The sequence below is a fragment of the Protopterus annectens genome, chromosome 12.part0, assembly GCF_019279795.1.
Source record: "Protopterus annectens isolate FY-2018-M chromosome 12.part0, PAN1.0, whole genome shotgun sequence".
Lineage (NCBI taxonomy): Eukaryota > Metazoa > Chordata > Ceratodontiformes > Protopteridae > Protopterus > Protopterus annectens.
In genome coordinates this window covers 430,396,708-430,422,426 of record NC_056746.1, presented here as the reverse complement: position 1 = coordinate 430,422,426, position 25,719 = coordinate 430,396,708, and the positions used below count along the sequence as shown (strand labels likewise).

The window sequence follows — 25,719 nt, the reverse complement described above, 5'->3', positions numbered from 1 at the left end:
TCGCCACAGAGGAACTCCGTTCCGCTAATGATTGGCAGTAGATTTTCACGAACACCGAGGTGCCAGCTCAACATTCAACCTTCAATGAAGGCACGCCTATTTACACATGTCTTTCGAATGCCCACCCAACCATGGGGAGGACATGCAGACTCCACACAGAAGGAACTCCCCGCACTCCAGCTGAGAATCGAATGGGAGAACCTATTGCTGTGAGGCAGCAATGCTACTGCTGCACCACCGCGGAAGTCTTAATTTTTAAGCTCATTACTGTTAGTTAGTATAGATCTCCAGCTACCAGGAAAACAATCATGAAAAATAAACCATGTATAACAAGAAAAGCAACATCTCACTTAAAACTACATATAAGCATATATATTTCCTTCTATATAAGCCCAATTTGGCCTACTCACATTTTTCCAAAATCATTAACATTGTGGTAGAAACTAAATGCGGCTTCCCACATGACGTGTCTGTTATTTCAGACATGCTGCATCAAATTTTACATTTGCTGTGGATAAATTCAATATACTAATTCCAAAGCAACAAGCTAGCCATAAACACATAATTACATTATACTCACTTGCATAAAAGGTATGCATGCATGCCTTTTCATTCTTTCACTGCTATTTTTAGTTTGTATTGCAAGACTTGAGGCAGTATCTTGCTGTGAACATATATTGGTTTCAGAATTAGACAATATTGCACAATACATGACCAGACAATGTGTTGATTTATTTATTTACTTACATTCATACTCATGTAGAGATTGTGGAGTCTGGCTTACTGACCCGAGTACATTAATAAAGACTTTTATTTCACTGTGCATTCAAGAGTTAGTATGTTGAAACACTTATTTTTTTAGGGCAAATCTACATAGCTCTCATAATGCCTTGAAGCATAATAGCAGTTTTGCTTAGGACTCCAAAGATATAATGAAATACAAAGATGCCATTTTTTAACTTGTAAAACAGTATTACCTGTCTTACAACATGTGGTCCTCTAAAAAAGTATATACAAAAATGGCAAGTATTACTTAATCAGGGTCTATATTAGAACTTCAAAATCTCACAATTTCTAATGTTCTAATATCAACCCCTATTCAGCGAATGCTGAAAATAGTGAAACGGCAGAAAGCCAAATTGTTTCCTAGGGAAAAGAATTTGGTTGTCCATTTCTGTCGTTTTGCTATTTTCAGTGCTGTGGTGGAAAGTAACAGATCGGGCTCAGGTAAGTGTGTGATTGGGCGCGGGTTAGGTGAGTTAGGGTTAGGGCGCGGGTTAGGTATGTGTGCGATTGTGTGGATGTGAGGGTTAGGGCAGGTTAGGTGAGTTAGGGTTAGGGCGCAGGTTAGATATGTGTGCGATTGTGTGGACGTGAGGGTTAGGGCGGGTTAGGTGAGTTAGGGTTAGGGCGTGGGTGAGGTGAGTGAGCGATAGTGATGGACCTTAGGGTTAGGGTTTGGGTTAAGGTAAGTGGATAGTTAGTGGTGCTTGTACAGTTTAGTGCAGGGTTAGCTGTAAGATTTTAGGTGTATGTGTGTGGATTGCTGTTTGTTTGGTGTGCTTGTGTTGTGTGTATTTGTTTCGGAACAGCAAATTTTTTCCCTAGTTTGATGTTGTCAGAATTTGCTGAAAAGGGGTCGATGTTAGAATGTCAAAATTGTGAAATTTCAATGTTCTAATATAGACACCTTAATCAAAGGCTGTAAAAATTGAAAGTGTGATTACCAATTAGTAAGATGCAAGATAACAGCTTTTGCCTTTGCAGAAATTTGCGTTCAGTTTAATAATGCATTGCTATACAGTTAATTTTATTTATATGTAAAACTGGTTCTCATTGCAATGGAAGATTGTTTGTCAGATATAGGCACACAGTTTAGGATGTGTGCATGTCTTTACAGAGCATGGTGATCAGAAGTGCTGCAATCTCATAACAGTAGCTGCACTTTCTTACTGCCTTATCAGTTAAATAAAAGAAAGGAGTGTTGAAGTGTTACATAGCTTTTCCTCCTGTGTAAGACTCTCTTCTTATTCTCAAAATGCACGCTTTTTTCTATACCTTTCTCACAATACTTCTGTCAAAACAGTCTAACCCTATTTTGTTGATATGAGGCAATGCAGGTAGAGGCATCCACAGTGGAAAATTAGAATAACCCTCTGTACGTACTATTCATATGGTCATGCCTTAATATTGTGAACATGTTTTGAGAACTCACTTCTGTTAGGAAACTGGCAGAATGAAAAGTTGTGCAGTCAAGCACAATAAAAATAGGACCATGTCTGCTGCGGAAGACATACGTATAATGAAAGATGAAATAAATTCAATATGTAGAGACTTGAAGAAAGAAGACTAAACAAGCATTGCTTTGAGGAAATGATTCAGGAAAGCAATATCTATCAGAGGATGATGTATTCAAGAATATGGAAGGATGTGAGCAGATGATGGAAGAAGGCCAGCTGGGAGGAGATATTGTTTTCCACAGAGAGAGTTATATGTTCATTGGACAACCTACCAGACATAATGAGGAATAAAAATAAACTCTGTTGGAATTAATAAATGTATGGGAGAGGAATTAAGCAATTCTAATCAGTTATAGGAAGAAGAATGTTGGTTAACAAGGTCCTGGTTTAATCCGAGGAACTAGTGTATTACCTTCTATAGGTGAGAAAATAATAGCTACCACTAGAAGGGGAATTCAAATATCTGCAGCCATTTTATAATGAATAAAGGCGGGGCCATTAGGAGAATAACTGGCAGAAATATAAAGCGGTAGTACTACCATAACCATTGTACATAGCTTTGGTGGTAAAACAAGAGCTGAGTGATAGGATGAATGCTTCTCTTTCCTGATTATTCTGTGTTCCCACCCTTACATGTGTCACGAGGATCAGATCATAGTAGATCAGAGGCTCCTTCACAGGGTAGCTGAGATCACTCTTTCTAATTATGTTGAGGGCTCAGAAGTCCAGGAGCATCCCAGAGCAGAGTCACTACTCCTCTGAGCTAAGCCAGAAGAGCAGTTTGTATACCGTATGAGAATGCTCACTGAGTGCCTCCTACAAGAGTTGTAGAAAAGCACAGCCCACTGAGAGAAGGCCTTGCACACACCTAGGACATGTTGTAGGGATTACCTTTGTCAGCTTTCCTGGGAATTCCTGAAGATCCCACAAGATAAGCTCCAGACTGTGGCTAGAACATGGAGGTTTGATCTTCCCTGCTCAGCACGCTACCATTGTAATGTGTTATAAGCTGTTTACAAAGTACACAGGATGTAACTGTTGAGCTTGTACTTTCATTTCAGTAAATGACATGGTGCTAACACCAGGTGCAAAGAATCTTTAATGACAGTGAAGGTTAGGGCTGTTGTCTGTATGTTAGCACCTTACATATGAATGCATTTATTCAACTGTATGCTTGTATCCTACTGAACTATGTATATTTACATGTACTTGCAATCTTTGTCTCTATTGTCTTTATGCAACTGTACTTTTTCTGGAGCTTTTCTCCCCGGGCCTCTGCTGAAAATGGACATATATCCAGTCAGACTTTCCCGGTAACAAATGTAAAATAAAAATAAATAAATATTTTCCCCTTGAAAAATATATGTACCATAAAGTCTTTCTTTTAAGATCTCATAAGACAGCAAGAAAAATGTAACTGTCCATAAAGGATGAGTAATATATTGAGTGTCAGTAGTAAAACTTAATTTCATAGTCAGTTTGTCAACCATACTTCAAGTCAAAAGTTAACAGCCATATCCCACATCCAGCAGTTATGATTACTATTTAGTATATAGACAAGGGTCACTAGACAATTTGATCACAGGGTATTGTAAGTATATAGTGTGCAGCTAAAAACCACAGTAGTCATACTCTATTTAAGTGGATATAGCTTTCACATTCTTACCTTAACACATTGACCTATACTGCTGCTACCACTGGAAAAGGCCAATGCATAAAGGGGATCAATTAATTATTGTGTTTGTACATTTTTTAAATTACATACACAGGTGTGTTTCAGGCTTTAATTAGGTTGTCTTTTTTAAACCTCCTTAAAATAAACATAAAACTGCCACCTTTTACGTTTACATCAGAAGATATCACTGAGTTGATAGAGGTTTATAAATGTAGTGATACCATTTCTGATCCACTACATAGCTTCACGGGAAGCTAACATGGCAGACTGCACATGTGTCATGTCTCTGTCTGTGTCTCGCACTCTGTCTCGTACATCTCCTGCCCTATCCTGAAATGTATCTGCCTCCATTCCTTTGGTTAAAAGATACAGCTATTGATGTGATACATTTGATGGACACTCACTGACAGAGTAATGTACTCAACACTGGATCAGACCCAAATCCTTCAAATCCCATTCCCACTTCCTAGTCTTACATTCAAGAATGTTTAAAAAACATTCTGAGCAGAAATACCATACAAGCCTACATCTGAAATCCTTGATGTATGTGCAGTCTTTCGAACTTGCCCTCATACATTGTTCAGTGATCGGAAATCATACTGTATGTAACTCCAGGCATGTGTTACTTCACATCCATCCACTATGAATCCTTGAAACATGCTTTAAATATCTAATCTGAATTCCATGAAGGGATTTCAGTCTGTTTTTCCTTTCTGTTTTTTTATACCTTGCTGTATCCACATACTAGTTATGTCACTGCACTGTAGTTTCTGAGCTTAGACTTTATACTTCTTATGAATAACTGATAATTCCACAACTAAAGTTCAGTACATGAACACCATCTTGCTAGAGATCCATTTGTGCCTGATGGAGAGTACTTCTTAACCTGAATTACAGAGCTACATAAGTATATTGTATGCACTTTTCTGTGTTTCTTATCAGCACTGCATTGGTTGTATTTATTTGTTTATCCGTACTGCATTGTTTTATATATATTTGTGTAACAGTTCTGCACTAGTTTACTGCACTGTTTCTATTTATTTGTTTGACTGAATTATTTACTTTTCTGTGGCTCCATTTATATATTTGCTGATCTGTGTTGAATTTTTGTTTTCCTTCCACCCTCCCACCCAATTGCTGTTGTGTTCTTAAAGTTTGTGGCTTTTGCTGTTGCCCGCCCCTACTGTAAATTTGATAAGGGGCACTCCTCCCAGTCCCATCTCATTAGCTCATTCTACCTAATAGAGAGATCATTTGGGAAGGACAAACCCTTTAGTTCCTTAATCTTGAATTTTCTTCTGTTCCTCCTCTCTCCCTTTCCACTTTGTTTTCAGCGTCTTTTACTGTATTTGTGTTTCCTCCTCCTGCTCCTTTACTTCATTACTTCATCTTGCTTTTTCTGCTACTTGCTGTGGGTTGTTCTCTAAAGTGTTCAATTGTATCTTTTCTGTTGCATTTGTTACTGCTTGTTTATAGCCTATTTAAATTAAGTGTTATTCTAAGCCTCTTAGTCTTGGTTTAAGCACTTGGGCTTTAGGCTTACCCCTTAGCTCTCCCTGCCCTTTCTCTCTTAGATTCTGACAAATATGGATGGACAATTTCCTACAGTTTCTCCTGCCAGTCTGGTTGATATGGGCATCCTGAGGCAGTGTAGCAACTGCCTTATGTACACAGACAGCCACCTACTACTACCACCTAGGGACACAATTTGCAAGAGGTGCAATTACACTAGGAACCTAGAGTCCATGATATCTCCCTCACAAGCCAATATATCTGGCACTAAGAAGGTTGTCAACACAATCACTATACCTCAAACACCAGCCACACCTACACCCACAACCACATAAAACACACCCACATATGTGGAGGTCCTTAACAAAAACATACCCAAACAAAGGAGACATCCGAAGCAAAAACACACGCAATCTCCTCAGCCCTCCACACCACATACCATGTATACTTCACACACCTGTCTCTCACAACCACTAAAGCTTTACCATAAACCCAACATATTAGTCATAGCTGACTCCATTGTGAGACACACAGATATGCCTCTCACCGGGTTGGATAAGGAGAAATGGTTAGTTGTCTGTCAGAATCCACCATATCACACACACAGTCAAGTCTCTCAGCAAAAGGTACTGTTTTGACTCTGTCATAGTCCATGTTGGTGGGAATGACTTGAGATGTTCTCCCTGGACTATATGAAAAGAGACATGATTGAACTCACTGAATATGTATCCCAGGTAGGTATGTTCCTAGCCTTAAGCAGCATTCTACCTTCACCCAGAATGATGCCTCAATACAAACAGAAAATGATTGATTTTAACAATTGGCTTAGTTTCTGGTGTCATTCCAGGGGAATCCAGTACCTGACAGCCTGGGAAGATATGATCGACAGACCATGATGCTTTGCCAGAGATGGCCTGCATCTGTCTCACTTGGCCTTCAGGCTTCTGGCAAAGGCACTTGCCTCCCCCATGGTGCCTTTTTTAGAAAAAGTGATGAGGTTAAAACTACCAACATAAACATTTCAACAAAACCAAATTAAAGGTCATGCTGCTAAATGCTAGAAGTCTAAACATGAAACTGCACTCATTGCAAGCATTCTTAACCCTGGAAAATGCTGACATCTGCGCTGTTGTGGAGAGCACCCCAGCCATACCTAGTTACTCATCCTATCATACATTCAGACCCCAAACTGTGGGGAGCAAAGCCAGAGGAGGTGGAGTTTCAATATATATTAAAGACATACACACCTCCAGGCTGGTCAAACAGTATGATGCACAAGAGACACTCCAGGTGCAGTTAACCATTGACAAGACCTCTATACAAATCATAGCTAGCTACCGGCCCTCAAATCTGACCCAAGATGCCCAAACTGCCTATCTAGACTTCTTTGAATCTATCAAGATTCAACCCTATACCCTGATCCTGGGTGACTTTAACTTCCCAAACATAGATTGGAAGAACTACTCATGCCAGAACACAAATGCCCAGAGATTCCTCGATTTTGTCAATGCAAATGCTTTGGCACAGTTGGTCAATACCCCCACAAGAGGTGATAGTATCTTGAACATGGTATTAACCAACATGAGTAACCCCTGCAGCATCCCTGCAGTATCATCCTCGATGTAAAATCTGACCATAAAGCAGTCACATTCAAAGTCACCATCTCCCCTGACCCCCTCTCACTAGGGTCAAACAAAAACCTGATTACAGCCTCTTGAGGGATGGTATAAACAGCTTCACTGCCCCCTCCCCTCCCCCCCTCTCTAGGAACTGGCACCAGTATCCAAAACTATACCAAAGCACTATACAAACATTTATATAGATGCATGGAATCAGGATTACCTGAAAGGACTAAATCATCCTCCGCAAGGAAGAGTGAACCTGTCTGGTGGACATCTGCCATAAATAAACTCTATAGCAAAAGAAAAAATTGCTGTCCAGGACCAAGAAGGAGCAGGTGCCCAATTGAAAGCAATCTCTCCTTAGCCTAAACAAGCAAATAAGAGCACTAGTGAAATCCTCCAAAGAAAACTTCGAGTCCAAATTGGACACATGTACTAGAGACACTCATAATGCCTTCTTCACATATGTCCGTAATCTCAAAAGTAGCACCCAGATCTGTTTAGAACTGGTGGTCAAGGACATCACATATATAAATGTTGTAAATATAGCAAACTTTATGACTGACAGATTCAATGAAAATTTCACCCCTATGTCCCCCCATCAGTAAATCATGACATTCCCAGTACCTGCCCCCTTCCCCTTATGTCTAGGGATCAGGTCATCACTGCTCTCTCAAAGGCAAAATATACAGCCTCCATGGGACCTGATAACAACCCAGGCTGCATCCTACATGAACTCAGGCAGAAGCTTGCAGCACCATTAGGCACCCTATTCAACCAAAGCCTGAGTACCGGCTTTGTCCCAGCTGAGTGGAGGACAACCACTGTCATCCCTTTACACAAAAGTGGAGCATCCACTGATCTGGGAAATTATAGACCCATCAGCCTAATTAGCCTGATCTGCAAGACCATGGAACAGATTATCATGGACTTCATTAACAAGGACATTGACAACCTCCAAACACTCGATCCCACACAGTTTGGCTTCATCAAGGGGAGGTCATGTCTGTTAAATTTAGTCGACATTTTTGAGACAGTCACCAAAGCCATGGATGAGGGGAAGATAGTGCACACCACCTACCTTCACCTGGCCAAAGCCTTCAACACAATTCCCCACTCAGGCATAATAGATAAACTCTTTCAACTAGGCATCAATCCATACATTACAAGATGATTAGCTAACTGGCTCACTGACAGAACTCACCTAGTCAAAATAGGGGAAGCCACCTCAAGCAGTAGACCCATATCGAGTGGCATACCCCAGGGTTCAGTCTTGGGGTCTCTGTTATTTGGGATATACTTTTCTGCAGTGCAAACCAAAACCAGTGAGCTATGGCTAACCAAGTTTGCAGATGACTGCAAGCTTGGAGCTGTCATCAATTTCCCTAGTGACATGGACATCCTCCAAGAGGATATCACCCAAACAAATGACTGGTGCCACAAACATGGCCTCAAGCTGAATACAAAAAAAATGCATCATCATCCCCGTTGGGGAGAGTGATGTCCCCACAAATTATCACATTAATAAAAATGTCCTAAGCATGCAGTCAGTCGTGAGGGATTTAGGCACCCAGATTGATAGTAACCTGACTTGTGACCACCATGTTGCTTCTATTGTGCGGAAAGCTTTCTACATGGCTCACCTCATAAGTAAGGGTATCTCATCCAGGGACAAGGAGGTCATAACATCCCTGTATTCTTCCCTTATAAAGCCCATTATTGAGTACAACACCCCATTTGGCATGCACCCCGCAAAGCACACACAGCAGCTGGAGAGACCACAGAGGTTCCTCACCAGGAGAATCCACGGCCTCAAAAATCTACCATATACAGATAGGCTAAAAGCCCTATCCCTCTACACTGTTTCATACAGATTACTCAGAGGTGACCTTTGTCTGGCATACAAGGCAATCTCGGACCCCGCCTTGATGAGACTGCTGCATATCTGCAAGTCAAGCTCCACTCGGGTAACCCACACAAGCTGCCTCAACCTGGTCTGTGACATCAGTAGGACTTGTTGGCAGGACAGATTTGTGTCCCAGAGACTCCCCCATCTATGGAATAGACTCCCGCTCCATGTCAAGCAGAGTACCTCTTTACCCCTTTTTAAGCCCAACTTGGATGGAATAGACTCCCTCTCCATGTCAAGCAGAGTACCTCTTTACCCCTTTTTATGCACAACCTGGATAACTGGATGGGAAATAGAAATTACATCCCTGGGACTCCACCCGTGTCCCTGCTGGACAGGGGCATCAGGTGTTGATTTGTCTATGCATGAGCTAAACTTTTGGCTAGGCTTATAAGGGCCTCAGGGCCAATAGCCTAGTAACTTCTCATGATCCTATGAATCAACAGTGGTAAGTCTGATAACCAAATATCACACTGACAGAAAAACAGTGTCAGAGAAAAATGAATTCTCCAAGATACAACCACCTTGATATTTAGATAAATATCAAGACGAATCATATGTTTGTGATTACAATTTAGAGCTCTGATCACAAGTGACCTGGAGTTAAGCCTGGCATCCTTAACTCATGCTACATCCCTTAACTGTGATAAGTAAGACCTTGTTATTGCTGCCTGCTTTGTACAGTTTGTATAACATGCCCCACTGTGGGAGTTTTCTAAATGATGCCACTTTTATATGAGGCAAGAAATCTGTTTCTTAAAGTTTTCAAGGGTTTACCTGCATCAGAAACTTTAATTGAATCCTCATTGAGACTGGCATGCTTCTGAGGTCGGATCCATTTTTTACTGTGCCTCGAGAACTGGGTAATCCTTTGTTTTTGTTTTCAAAGCTTTAGGCCTCTTCCAGAGTAATAAAACTGTTTGTTTTAGCTAATCTTGATTACCTGCATTCGTTTCCCAACATTTTATGGCTTCTACGAACTGTTTTCGATGAGGAGAAAGACAGGAAGTGCCTAAAATGCTGTCGAGGGTGTGGATTTTGCTGTGGCACTTCCGGAAGTCCGACTGCAAAAGCGGTCCCCCATCGCAAATGTTTTACATGGTTTCCAGGCTTGGGAAACCAAAGAGAACTGTTTTAAACACTTTATGGTTCATTTAACATTACAATAACACTATAGTATGGTAATTTAAACACATAGGAACATTTTATGTACTTCCCTTTCAATGTTTAATCAAAATCTTGTAGTTATATTATTTAGAGAGGGTGCAGGGATTTAGTAATGTTTTGTAAAAATATACTTGTTAATATAGTCCTTAATGTACTGTGTAGAGGTGATAGTTTATATTATATCAGTTAGTTAGTTAGTAGCTTGCTTTAGTATAAAACTGTGATAGTGCAAAGTTATAACCAGGGATATCAGTAGTTAGCTGTATACTTGTTTTAGTATAGGGTTATAATAGAGTGTGTATATATATATATATATATATATATTTTTTTTTTTATATATATAGGTTATATATGCAGCAAAATGATAAGTTTTTATTTTTCATGTATGCGGTTTATGTATAGATAGCTAATCCAATTACTAAAACTTCCTTTTTTCTCTCTTTATTTTTTATATATTAATATTATATCTTCAATTTGATTTGCTTAAATAATAGTTAACCAAAGAGATGTAGATCATGGCAGTGTTTGTTAGGGAATGTTTAGGTTAGACTTTGTCATAGTTAAGCTAGATTATATAAGTCTTAATTGTGGAACATGTTTGAAATTTTATAATTTGATGTTTTTATATTTGTTTCTTTTCTTAACCCTTTTATTATTCTATGTTATACAAGACCTATACATGTCCTGGTCTGGGGTTAGAGTGGGTAAGCACTGGTATAGGACGGGATATAAGGATTGCTTCCAGACTATGGATGTTTTTGAAGTTACTTTATTTTTCTCCTATGTTTTCCCTCTTAAACCTTTATTGTACAGACAACCTTTGAAATGTGGGAATTAGACTCATGGAACGTTAAAGGACTCCAGAACTTAAAGAAGAGGAAACAATTGTTACATGTATTGTTGCAGGCTAAGGCGTTGTTTATATTACTTCAGGAAACACATTTAATGAATGATCAATGGGTTGATATATAAAAAAAGAAGTGGATCAGAGAAGTAGTAGCATCGGAAGGTAAGTCAAATAGTGCTGGGGTAGCTATAATTATTAAAGATCAATACAAGGAGAAGATTTTAGATTCTAAAACAGATAAAGATGGGCAATGGTGTTACGTTATTCTTTCGTCTACCCTATTTGATAAACCTATTTTACTTTTAAATATCTATGCACCCTGTAATGATCAACAAATATTCATAACATCATTGTACTCAATTTTAACACAATATGATAGATATTATATAATTGTTGGAGGAGATTGGAATGCTTACCAAAATCCGAAGATGGATAGATCTTGCCCACAAAGAGCATTTAATAAACATGCTGTATTAGCATTGAATGATATTAAGGAAGACTTACAACTATATGACCCTTTTCACTATCCGAACAATGTCAATAACACAAATAATTATACCTTTTATTCCCCATGTCATAAAATGTGGTCCAGAATAGATTTCTTTTTGATTTCAAGAACATTGATTAATTTAGAACCTGTAGTTGTTACACATGCACGTTATTTATCAGATCACTCGAAAATTTCATTGAGTTTTGCTAAGGAGGTAAAGGATACCCTGTGACAAAGAGGTTATAATTGGTCTCTTAACCCTAATCTGTTGAATAAGGAGGAAATAATACAGGAAATTACAAATTACCTCAAATATTTATTGGTTGGTCTAAAGAAACAACAACATGCCCCAGATATTGAATGGGCAACAGTTAAAACACAAATAAGAGGGATCCTTTTGCAAAAAGCTTCTTATTATAAAAAAATACAAAACAGAGATATTCAAAATCTAGAAACAAAAATTAAGATACTTGATCAAGAACTGATTCTGAATTTTAATGATCAAACAGAGATGGAACTGCTTAAATGTCAAAAGGATCTCTTCTTAATTCAAAATAGTAGATTAACATTTCAGGAACATAAGACTTTAGTGAGGTATGCTAATCATGTTCAAACACCTCGAGAGCATTAGCTAGGATCATTAACCAATCGAAAACAACAGGGCAAATTGCGGAAATACAGTTTAATAATATAATATACTCTAAAACCGAGGATATCATTAATATTTTTGAGAAGATATATACTAATATTTATGATGGGCAAAAGGATGTGTCCTCACATAGAACCTATAAACGATTTTTACAGACAATTAATTTTCCAAAAATAGGAGAGGATATTCAAAATGATTTGGTCAAACCGATATCCGAAGAAGAAGAAATAGTATACATAATTCAACATATGAAATCACATAAATCACCAGGTCCTGATGGGTTGACAGTGGAATTTTAGAAAAGTGTTTGTAGATATTTTCGGTAAAATACTTTTATCTGCATTTAACTATATAATTAGGAATAAAATTAATGATCCTCATCTTAACACTTCAAAAACTATTTTTATACATAAACCCAATTTGGATCCCCAAAACCCTGATAATTATAGACTGATATCATTAATAAATGTAGACATGAAAATTTTAACCTCTATTATAGCATCTAGACTGAAAAAAATCATGACTCATATAATATCTAAAGAACAGGCCAGATTTATGGCAGGTAGACAAACTAGTGATAATACACTTACACTTCATACTATGATAGCGCATGCTAAACAAAATAATCTTAATATCTATGCCCTTATAATTGATGCACAGAAGGCCTTTGATAGGGTTGATATAATTTTTTTGTTTGAGCTTTTACCTTATTTTAATATATCCCATGAGTTTGTTCAAATGTTACAAATATTATATAGTAATCCCTATACTACACTGTACATTAATAGAAGTTTCTCTAAAAGAATACTGATCAAAAATGGAACACATCAGGGCTGCCCTTTGTCCCTTTTATTATTTAATTTTTATCTTGAACCTTTGTTCTTATATATTAAGCAGAACGTATATCATAATGCCCCAATAATTTATAGAACCGAAATATTAATGGCAGCTTTTGCTGATGATCTTAACATTTATTGTGAATCCCCAATTTCAGATACTGAAAAGTTATTAAAGGCTGTAAATGACCTTTCAGAAGTCTCTAACTATAGAATTAATTTGAAAAAAAAAAACATCTTCCCTTTAAGAACACCTAAACCTTTTTTGTTATTGCCTTTGGTGGGACAGGTAACGTTTAAAGAAAATATTAAATACTTAGGTATTGGGTTTTCTACAGATAATAAAGACTTCTACAATAATAACATTAAAACAATTTGGGATCAAATAAGATCTGATTTTGGGAGGTGGAAGAATTTACGACTGCCAGTATTAGCAAAAGTTTCAATTATTAAAATGAATGTACTACCACGGTTACTATATATTTTTAGGTCTGCCCAATTAATAATTCCAAAGACATTTTTTAAACAAATTCATAAAGAATTGGCTAAATTCATTTGGGAACCAAAAAAAACAGGATATCTTATGATAAATTAATGACCCGAAAAAATAGAGGAGGACTGGAGCTACCTAATTTTGAAATGTATTATTTAATTGTGAACTCTAATAGAATTCTAAGAATTGCTAACTATGATATAACTAGTACTATGTGGACACCAACTTGGGTGGTCCTGAATTATAAATATATTTTAAAGTTGAATATTAATCCTAAAGCAATACCTTTTTTAGGTAAAGATACCTTGAAATTATATGAGATTATTGAACACATGAAAACATATATATTATCTTTACAAAACTTATTTCAATCATTAGATCTGGTTCAACATATGCTGGTTTTTCAACCCTTTCACAGGAATCCTAACTTGAGATTGAATAATCAATTAATTGATCTTAAAAAGTTTCCATTAATAGTCAATTTAACTCTGATTGATATATATAAATATCATGAATGTTCAGCCAACCAAATAAGACAAGAATTTAACCTACCTAAAAACTATCTTGTTATTTTGAGACAAATTAGAGAACTTGCTATAAGTTACTTTAAAAATTTCAAACCTGAAGATGAGATTATAAACAAATGCTCGGATTTGTGGCAAGCTCTCCAACAAGATATTAAACATATAACAACAACAAATGAATTAATTAAAGAACTTATATTTCAAGATAAAATTTTGTTGTCGAACTATTGGGAAGAGAAAATCCTACTGACAGACAAAAGTAATATGTTAAAAGCAATTGACTTGACTATCAAATCTACTTCTCTTCAAAAATTGATATATACCCAGATGATGGTATGGAATAATGCATATTATACACGTCTTGCCCTGCATAAATTTAATTCCAAAAACTCTCCAACCTGTCCATATTGTAAAAATCAACTGGCTGATCTTCTTCATATGTTCTGGAGCTGTAAATGCATATGCAAACTTTGGAATTCCCTTAAGATTCAACTTCAGAAGATGGGTTACCAAAGTACAACGTTGTCATGGAAATTCATGATTTTGCATATTCCCCGAAGAACTCCTAGATCACAAAGTATTATATGTATTAATATTTTTTTATTAATGAAGCTCTATATAGCCACTAATTGGTTAGACCCATCTAAAACATCATGGGAAAACTTTGGCAACAAGGCATATCTTAGCTCATAAATTACTTTTAAATCTGCATAATAAAAATATTAATAATCCAAAAAATTGGGAACAAATATTTAATATTATACTAACATAATACTTTTAATTTAAAGGTATTAAGAATTATTTATACACTTGAAGAGAATTTTGCAATCAAACTGTTTATTACTTGAAATGTTCTTAACTATTCTTATGTTTTTCTTGTATAGTTAGTGTTTTACATGGAAGCATTCTTGTAAATATTGTATATATGTTTGGTGTGGTTGTTAGTGATATTAGTTAGTAGTTCCTTTTAAAATTTTGTTTTTGTTTTTAATTGTGTATGGAAAATAATATAACAATAAAGATTTATTATGGAAAAAAAATAAATCATGCCACTTTTATGCTTGCTCTGATAACGAGGATGTCAATCTTTTTCCGAAGCATTTAATCAAACCTGGGCATTGCAGCAATGAACCAACATTAAACATTGCACTATCATTCACTGCATCCATCTGCTAGTTAGACAGACATTTTCAAGAGATCTTTGGTAACTTTGGCTGCTTTCTTATGGTCCTGCCACCATTCCATGTGCAAATTTTTGTTTTCCTCTTTTAATGCAACTCTGATTTCGTGCAACTATAAATTCACTATTTTGATGTCAGACATAAAGATTTGGCCAGTTGTATTTTCAGTCTTCCTCAAATCCAGTCTTTCAGTTTGTATGAAGTATATAAGAGTATGAACTTTCAGTTACTAAATAACATACTGAATAAACTACATCTTACAGTTCCAAATAGTGAACAAAAATGTGAACTTTCAGTAAACACCAAACTGCCTGAGCTGAGTTTATATTAGCCAGGACAAGAAAGATATTAACTTTAAATTTCAGTTTTTTAGGATGTTGTGATAAAGTTTTGTAGCCTTTTTCTGCAGAGCAGAAGCGGCATGGAAGAGCCTTTTGTTATGCTGGATTTTGAGTGTTGTCTGTCTCTTCAAAGGCCAGTAATTCTGTTTTTGGCATGCAACCCACAATCTGAAGAATGGGTAATTTATTTTGCTTTTTGGAATGGGCTTCTCACAATTACTTTGGGCAGTACTGCAAGACTTGTTAGCTGCTAGGCACTCACCTGTGTGTGGAGGTATGTGCAAAGTATAAAGAGAGAGGAGCATTCATATACAAATATCCTGTCAAACATCTGAAGTTGGTGATGTAAAGCAAGGATGGTCAAAGAAGTGGCTTAAAAATTTGTTTTTTTGAGAAATCTAAGACATTTGGGAGATACGGAGGACAACATGCAGATATTAAATTTATAGGAGACACTTTAAATACTGACAATTTTCTTCAAAATGTGCCATGGAGTACATTTGAAGGCAACACTTTCCATATGAGTTAGCCATTTCAATGGTCTGATCTTAAGTAACCACTAATTAGTCTGCTTGGCTGAGATAAATAAACATATTCCTCTTATAGCTACAGATTGCATTTAATATTGTATTACCTAAGAAGTGTTTAACATGCTATATAAATACATTTCTGTCTTTAACTTTGCAGTTCTTTAGTAAGTTGTGCTAAGGTTTTGTAGCCTATTTCAAGCTTCTGTCACAGAGCCTACAGTTCTAAGTTGCCCATAACATTGAAGTCTTCAATACATGCTAAAGATTTTATAGGTACATAGGTAAGTACTAGACTAGCTGCCCTTGCAGGCCATTTTAAGCCTGGCCAATTTCTCTTTTGATGCTTGAATTAACCTCTCCCATTTGAAGTTAGATTGATCATAACATCCTATGGTCAATAATTAAATATTACCCCTAGTGAGAATAACTGGGATTATACCATAGATCATTTGAGGTGACTCTCCTTAGCATGGAAAACATCGATATCTGTGCAGTAACAGAAACCTGGTTCAAGGCTCCCAAGAGCACCCCAGCACTACCAAGTTATACCTCATACCATGCTTTTCGACCCCAAAACTTGGACCGAACCACAAAAGGAGGGGGAGTATCAATATTCGTCAAAAATACCCACACCTCCAGGTTGGTGGCACAGCACGAAGCATCAGAGACTATCCATGTGCAACTAACAGTGGGTAAAACTGCCTTCCAGTTTATAGCCTGCTACAGACCACCCTCCCAAACCCAGGAACCCCACTCGGCCTTCCTGAGAACACTGGAAAATATGAACGTCTCTCCAAACACCATTATATTGGGCGAATTCAACTACCCAAACATAGACTGGGAGCATTACTCTAGCTCCAACACCCTAGCTCAAAGGTTCCTAGAATTTATAAACTCAAATGCTATGGAACAACTTGTTACCACTCCCACAAGAGGGGAAAACATACTGGACCTGATCATCACCAACATGGAGACTCTATGCTCTAGACCAGAAGTGTATCCCTCACTGGTAAGATCAGACCATAAACTAATCTCACTGGATATTCACATCCCGACCCCACCCCCTGCCCAGAAAACCACAGTGCAAAACTTCTCTAAAGCAAATTTCACACTCTTCAAAACCGAGGTGGAATCCTTCAAAGCCCCCGAGCCTGTGGAAAATACGGCCCAGACCGCAGAATCCTTTATAAATGCATTCTATGAACACCTTCAGGAATGCATGGATCATGCAGTCCCAAATAAAACCAAGACCCAATCCTCCAAAGGCAGACGTTCTGTCTGGTGGACCCCAGCCATAAACAAACTATACAATAGAAGGACATGATAGAGCAAAATCCCAAAAAGGGAAGGCATCTCTGATCAGTATTAGCAAAAAACTACGGGCACTCATAAAATCGTCTAAGGCCAGCTTTGAGAGAAAAATTGCACAGGACACTAAGGATAATCACAGGGCTTTCTTTAGTTATGTTAGGAACCTGGGTGGGAATTCCCAGATATGCTCAGAATTACTCCAAAATGACAAAAAATACATCGAACCCACAGACATTGCCAACATCCTAGCTGACAGGTTCAGTGCAAACTTCTCCCCCTCCCCACCAAAAGGGCAAATATCTATCCCAGCAGAGTGCTGCCCCCCTGACATCTCAGATGCTCAGGTAAGGGCCGCCCTCCCCAAAGCAAAAACCACAGCATCAATGGGACCAGACGGTGTCCCGGGCTGCGTCCTACATGAACTCCAAGAAGAGCTAAACCCAAACATAAAACTACTGTTCAATCTCAGCCTTACTACAGGATATGTAACCAAAGAGTGGCGTACAGCAACAGTGGCCCCTCTCCACAAAGGTGATGCCTCAACGGATCCTGGAAACTATTGCCCCATAAGCCTGACTAGCTTGGCCTGCAAAGCTATGGAAAGGATCATCATGTACCTCATAAATAAAGATATTGGGGACCTACAGACACTGGATCCTACCGAGTTCAGCTTTGTTAAGGGCAGATCCTGCCTCTTAAACCTGGTTGATTTCTTTGAAACAGTCACCAAGGCCATTGACGAGGGGAAGGTGGTCCACACAGCCTTCCTGGATCTTGCAAAAGCCTTCGATACAATACCCCACTCGGGCATTATAGATAATCTCACCAGCTTAAATATAAACCCCTATGTCACTAGATGGGTTGCAAACTGGCTCAAGGACAGAACCCACATGGTTAGAATTGCTGGAGCCATGTCAGACTCCAAACCAGTTACAAGTGGCATCCCACAAGGCTCGGTCCTGGGACCTCTCTTGTTCGGTATATATTTCTCAGAGGTACAGGCCAACATGGAAGGACTGTGCCTGACCAAGTTCGCAGATGACTGCAAACTGGGTGCCATAATCAACTCTCCAGCCGACACAAGCATCCTCCAAAAGGGCCTCATAGAAACAGACAACTGGTGCCAGAGCCATGGCCTCAAGCTAAACGCCAAAAAGTGTATAGTCATCCCCTTTGGCAAAAACAAAGTGGCCACAAATTACCACATAGGTGGTAATCCATTAAGTACAGATGAAGTAATTAGGGACCTGGGGACCCAAGTTGATAGCAAGCTCTCATTTGACAACCATGTGGCCAAAGTGGTTAGAAAAACATTTTATATAGCCCACCTAATCATGAAGGGATTCACATATAGATCAGGGGAGGTCATCGTGCCTCTTTACTCATCCCTCATGAGGCCCATAATTGAGTACAATGCCCCTTTTGGGATGTACCTTACCAGACACCTGCAGCAACTGGAAAGACCCCAAAAGTACCTCACCAAGAGGATCAAAGGGCTTAAACAGTTGCCATATGCTGCCCGGTTAAAGAAACTCCAGCTCTACTCAGTGGCATACCGCCTGCTCAGAGGCAATCTGTGCCTGATGTATAAAGCCATGTCCAACCCAGAATTAATGGACATGCTGCACCTCAGAAAATCCAAATCCCATCGAGCTACGTGCTCGAGAGACTTGAACCTCAGCACTGAAATAAATAGGACATGCTGGAGGGACAGATTCATAACCCAGAGGCTCCCTTCACTCTGGAATAAAATCCCAGTCCAGGTTAGGCGGAGTCCCTCATTGACTCTCTTCAAGAGGAATCTTGATGAGTGGATGGGAGATCATAGGTTTACCCCCGGGTATCACTTCTGTGTCACTGTTAGGCAGAGGCACAGTATACTAACCTCGAAAAAGGGCATAGCAAAATTATTTTAAAATGGGTGGCGAAAGCCAAACACACTCTGGCTAGGCTTATAAATGCCCTAGGGCAGATAGCCCAGTATGAACCTATGAACCTATGAACCTATGAACCTATGAACCTATACATGGGATAAAACATTTGCAAACTACTTCTGTCCATTAGTAATGCAGGGAGCAGTCCAGAGGTAAATTTTCTGTTTCCCCATCCATAGATCCAAGTTGTGCTTGAATATGGACAGGGACAGACTTTGTTTTATGTGGATGGGGAGTCTGTTCCAGAGCAGCAGTATCTTCTGCGAGATAAACCTGTTCCTCCAAACTGTTCTGTTGATGTTGCAGAAGAGTTTTAGATCCCAAGACTGAGTATTCCTGATGCCATTTTACTTACCAATGTACAGTAAATCCATTAGTATTAGGTCAGAGGAGGAGGCCTTGTATGCCAGATACAGGTTACCTCTTAGCAGCCTGTAAGATACACAGTATAGTCACAGGGCTTTGAGTTGGAACATGTAGGACATATGATTTAGGCCTTGTTTCCTTTTAGTAAGTTATCTCTGTGGGCATTCCAGTTATTATATGTGTCTTGACAGATACATGCTAAAAGAGGCATTATACCCAATCACTGGCCTCATTTTATGGTCCTAAAATCAAATCTTCATATGTTCTGTCTGCATGAAAGTTTCAGGTTGCTAGAGACTGAGCATATGAGGCACATATGGTTTTATATGTGAGCTGTACTCCAACTTAATCAGAAAGAATAGGATATAAAGCTACAGGTATATTATTCCTTCTAGCATCCTAAGTGGATTGGTATATTAGACTTATGTATATGTTATTGCTTTGAGACCCATACTGGTACCTGTCTGTAGCAAAACTAGTTGCATGTGGTCTAACAGATAGTTGGGAAAAGCTTTAATAGAACAATCCATGGTATCAAGACAAGGAAACTAAAACAAATTTCTTTAATGAAGACGATCTTCTGGGCCATTAAACATAATGGCATGGTTCTTTCTAAGTGTCAGTGTATAACTGGAAATGAGTTGTAGAAATCTAGGGCAGAGTATGGAGTTATTACTGTTAATTGCTGGTGGTAGTTTTTGGGGGATCTGCCTAACACATTACCCAAACAAATATTTTTTGTCTGACATCAAAATGGAGCATTTGTAGCTTAATAAAATTAGAACAAATGTCTTTTCATTATGGGTCCTACTTCTCTGACTGCTTGACCCACCAGATTCAAAAGATAACATAAAGAAACAGAGAGAGAGAGAGAGAGAGAGAGAACTAAGTAAGATTCCTAGAAGGAAAACGTCAGTAACATTTCAGTCTTCTTCAAATCCCATCCCTAGCACCTATATTTAAAAATGGCTATACACTACCCAGCTGTGTGGCATAGAGAGTGGAAGACCTAACTACATCCAAGCTTAATAAACCTCTATTAGGCTTGCATGCTGGAAGAACCAGGCAGGGGAGGATGTGAAAGACGGGTACTAGACTGCCAGTCCTGGGGGGGGGGGGGTAGAGGTGGTTCTGGTTGACATTTCACCACCTTCCAAGTGTGGGTATACATGGCACCAGAAACATGCAAGACAGGATATAAGGAGGATATAAGGGCTTGGTGTTGTCAAGCCAGTGTGGTGGCAATCATAGATGTGGAGAAGGCATAATACATCTTCACAGTGATGGCATCATATCGGCCATCTGGATGGGGTTAGAGTTAAAACCAGAAAATATTCTGTTGCCCACATTAAATGGGGCTTCTTTACAGGCCTATGGACAAATGGGAGGACTGGAAGTTTTGAGCCATTTGTGAATCTTGAGGTTGCATGGGAAGGGTCGATAGTAATATGTTACCTGTATTGTGCGCCTTTGGACTGCTGGCCAGGACAGCCTATGGCAGTGGTTTGGCAAGCCACTCAGTGGGCAATAGCTTGTAAAGGAGACTAATGTTTTGTGGCTAGCTGAGATAAAACAACCTTCATGTCTGCCTGGTTGGTGGCTCATTTTAGCTGGCACTCCCCTGAGTTAGTCACCATGCTGTCGCTGATAAGATGTGAGTGGGTACAACTCATAGCAAAAGACAGATGGTCAGCAGGTGGGGATACAGAAAGCATACAGAAAAAAATGACTATGCATGTCCCAAAATAAATAGCTGGAAATACATAAGGAGACAACACACCTGAATATATCCCTCTGTTTCTTTACTTATACTTTCCTAATGTAACATTATATCATATTCCATCCTTTTTCAGCTGTTAATTTGTATTAAAAAGTCATTCTTTACACTCAGATTTGTTGCCTGTATGTCAAAACTAATAACACAGTGACCATTTAAGTATATACATAGCAAACTGATCTACTCTCCATAAGCAAGCTGTGTCATACTTTGTGCAGGACGTAAACAAAAAGCATGCACACATGGTGAAGCTATGCGTGCTATACAATGACCACTGTTTTCATTCTTCTTGTGTTAACAGTTTGTGACAGCCATATAAGAGAGAGAGATGTAATTATGGAGCAGGTCGAAGACTCTGGAAACAATATTATTGTGCTGTTTGACACCTATTTACTTTGCAAAAACATAGATCTTTTAATTACTGAAGTCTGAACTAAGGTTATCAGTTACATTCTCTATATTAAACCAAAAAATCAAATAGAATTTGAGCTACATAGTGATTTTGTGCACAAAGAGCACTGTCTATATCTCAGCTACGTTAAGATGTTGAATTTATCTTTACATTATTATGCAGTCACATGGCATTCATCCTCTGGATATCATTTTCTTATATTAGCCCTTTTGCTCTTCCTCTCACTGAAATCATTTTATAATAACTGCAAGACTGCAGTATCACAGAGAATTATTCCTGCTTTGAGGTACTGTGGTCAAAAGTCTAATACACACGCGCACACACACACATACACACACACACACACACACACACACACACACACACACACACACACACACACACATACACACACAGATATACATATATATATATATATATGTGCGTGTGTGTATGCTATTTTACATATATACATATATATATATATATATATATATATATATATATATATATATATATATATATAAATGCGTAGGGAACTGGATTGACTGTGCTCCTACACCGACAAACAGAATCCTAACATGAAGACTTCAAAACTACAAATGCCAACATGTTCTGCCCTTGCTCCAGGGATTAACCCAGAGTGGATTAAATCAACTACAAGTGTTTTTGCAAGGGCCAAGCTCCCTGCACCCCATACCCCCTGATAAGTATATATCCTAACTCCAAGATTTATTTATTTATTTTATTTATTTATTTAACATGTTGACTGGGAAAGTCTGACTAGGACAGCACCTATTTTCAGTGGAGATCCAGGGAGAAATGCTCCAGATGCATGTCTTGGGAATGTGTGAGGAAACTGGAGTACCCAGAGGAAACCCACACGAATGCAGGGAGGAAATGCAGAATCTACACAGAAGGCACTCCAGCCAAGAATCGAAATGGAGAACCTCTTGCTATGAGGTGACAATGTTAACCACTGCAACCACTGCACCAATCACACAGTCCCTTGTGAAAGGCAAAATTGCCCTACCCAGGAAATGTCAATTTGACACACCTGTCGACCATCTATGTGTGTTGATCAAATGGTGTTGACTAAAGAGTTGTCAGTGTAGTTTTAACAGTCTGGCAAGAAATACATGAGTGGTAACAGCAGAAGGGTTACATAAAGCCCATGACCCTACTAAACAGATTCTTGTACTTTTGAGCTGATGAGGGAAGCCCTGCGGAGTCCCCAGGAGTGACCAGAATACTGATAAGGTGGCCTGAAGGAAGGAGTTTGAAGGATTTGCCTAAAGCCAGTTATGTGAAGCCAGAGGGCAGGAAAGGCTGTGGTGCTGTAATGAAAGGAAAACAGGTTATGTTTGCTGGAAATATCTTGCCTGGGTAAAGAAACTTTGAGTGCCAGAAATACCTGTTTGAATGCAGAGACTTTGTATTACTGATTTTTGTTGCTTTTGTTCAACTTAATGTCAGCAATATTGGGAAGAACTGAACTGCATTGCTACTTGCTTTTTAATTTCCTTATTTGAATTATACCTTATAAATAAGCTTTCAATTGCAAGAAGTAAAACTGCTTCTAGAGACTGTTGATAATCTGAAATATATTACAGGTTACTACAATTGTAGAAAATGTGGGTAATGCTACTTATTCAACTGCTGTAAAATCAAACACTTGTACAAGTGGTTAATGCTGTTTTTGAATGATCAATAATTGTGCGTGTTGAACAGTGGTTACAAAGCTCTATGTGAATGTGGAAAAACTGATTGAGGCTTTGCTACACTCTTTTCAACTTTAGTGACTCCTTCTGTAACACTCTGGAAGAGAAATACAGATACTGAGACCAAGTCTGGTCAGCCTTCAAGAAGGGATTGAGAAATACCTGGCCAGACTTCAAGAATAGACCAACTGAACTAAAGTTCATTTTCAGCAGAGGATGATGGAGCGATTCCACAAAATAAATAAATAAATAAGTACATACATAAATACATACATACTTGGTTTCACTGACTTAGCATATACATAAGCACAGAAGAAGCAAAAGCAGTAAAATGGTGCTGAAATACAAAACAGAGAAATGATATAATCTGAAGCTCAATAGCAGATGATGGAAGTAAGACATTGGCTATAATGTGTCTTTGTGAAGGTAACATTTTAAAATTACCTATAATGTTGAAAGAAAAGGGGATAGATGAAGAATGGAGAATGAGATAAGATGATATAGAATGGGATGAAGTATAGATACTATACTAAAGAGAAATCAGAGATGAGATATTAATAGAGAAATGACATGTAGCAGGAGAAGTGGTACAGAAGCAGTTCATGACAGTTTTTGTACCAGGTTTGTTCACATTCATGAAGCTTTATTACAATAGCCATAAAATGAGAATACCTTAGGGAGAGGTAGTAGAGGGGTGAGAGTTTACAAAGTTCAGTTAAATACCCAGTTAGTAGAAAGGCAGCACTTAAAATTTATTTGTAAGCATTTTGTTTTTACTCAACAAAGGACATATAGTCAAGTACTACACAGTTAATGAGAGCAATACAATGCCTGTAAAACTGTTAGTAATAGCCTGCCAGTTGTTAAATAACATGTGCTTGAATTTGTACCAGTGGAATGTGATAATGCTAAACTGGTAAATTCTAGAAGTGTAGAATCTGCATTCTGTCATTTGTGACTTCCACCAGATTTATGAAATGTGCTATTGTTATGCAATCTAGGAATCACTAGGGTTGTTAAATTTGGGAAGTATGATTATACTAGTTAAATCACAATATCTTTGCAAGCATAATAAAAATAGTAATCAGAAAATTGTAGTAATGTGCACATGGAGACCTAAAATATATATATGGTATATGGGTCTATTTCACATAATCGAACATCTAAATGTTCGACTTTCATATGGCCAAGACCATATGATCGAACATTTGAAAATGTGAAAAAAAAAAAAAAAACTAAACAGTGCTAGCAGGGAAGCAAGCCCCCTTGCAACCCCCACATGGGGGGCTGTGACCCCCACACCCCCCGCTATTTATATATACCAACTCTAAGATTGCATTTCAATATTCCCCTTTCTGCGCTATATGGACATCCCCATTCAGACTGTTTGAACTTCTAAAAGTTCGATCATATGGTCTCAGCCAAATGAAAGTCGAGCTTTTAAAAGTTCAACCTTCTGAAGGGAACAGACACACACACACACACACACACACACACACATATATATATATATATATATATATATATATATATGTATTATACACACAACACATACAACACACACACACACACACACACACACACACACACACTCTCTCTCTCTCAATTAGAAATGCAGTCTCTCTCTCTTAGGTAAAATGTTACGTTCTGTAGCTCTAATGCCTAATTTGATCATCAGCAAAGATTTTTCCCACTTTAAAAAACTCTGCATGTTATGGGGAGAATGGTTAAACCAGGCATAATGATGGAAGTACATAACTTCAGTAAAGAGAAAAATGTTGGACTAGAAGACACAAAATGAACAATGATTTGGCTCTAAATGGAAGAATTTAATAAACCTAATGCCAATCTTGTCAAAAAGACCCTTGCTAAAAATGCTGAAAGAACTTAGTATAAAATCTGGAAAGGAATATGTGTTTTATGAAAAGTCCCCAGTACCTAAAGTGATAAAAAACATTAGTGTAGAAACTGAAACAGAAGGACCTTAGTTAAGAATACATTAAGGGAAATGGGTATATAAACTGAAGAAGAAACAGATGGAACCTGAACAGAAACATAAGCCTTTCCCTGCTATAACAAACCAGAGATCCCGACAGACTAAAAAAAAAAAAAAAAAAAAAAAAAAAAAAAAAGATTGTATGAACAAAAGTAGGAAAAATCACCACTGAGAAAGAGAAAGGGGGAAAAGCCAATACCACTAGTG

General features: G+C 38.1%; 1 protein-coding gene across 2 annotated transcripts in view; it reads left to right on the top strand.

Annotated features, from left to right (window-relative positions):
• The window catches only part of BAIAP3 (BAI1 associated protein 3), a 2,552,914-nt gene that overhangs the window by 1,434,225 nt on the left and 1,092,970 nt on the right, over nucleotides 1-25,719 (top strand). The window lies entirely within an intron of this gene.